This window comes from Sinocyclocheilus grahami, unplaced genomic scaffold (genome assembly GCF_001515645.1).
Source record: "Sinocyclocheilus grahami isolate Dianchi unplaced genomic scaffold, SAMN03320097.WGS_v1.1 scaffold991.1, whole genome shotgun sequence".
Taxonomy (NCBI): Eukaryota; Metazoa; Chordata; class Actinopteri; order Cypriniformes; family Cyprinidae; genus Sinocyclocheilus; species Sinocyclocheilus grahami.
In genome coordinates this window covers 7,900-8,179 of record NW_015506170.1, presented here as the reverse complement: position 1 = coordinate 8,179, position 280 = coordinate 7,900, and positions in this window count along the sequence as shown.

Below are 280 nucleotides of genomic sequence, written 5' to 3'. Positions count from 1 at the left end.
TCATCGTAGAGGACTGCGTCGATTTTCTTCACTTTTCTTGGCAAATGGAATATGCTGATACTTTTGGGATATCCCAGTACCATATCATAGCCATAGAGAGCCCAGACCTTCTCACCTGAGGAGGGACAACATTTTCAAATTATATTTCATGTCTCATATGACATAACTATCTCCACTTTTAAAAATAAACATTCTTTACTGGCATCAATGGTTCCATGAAGAACCACAGAAGAACCATTTCTGGTTCCCAAAAGAACCTTTCAGTGAACAGTTCTTAAAA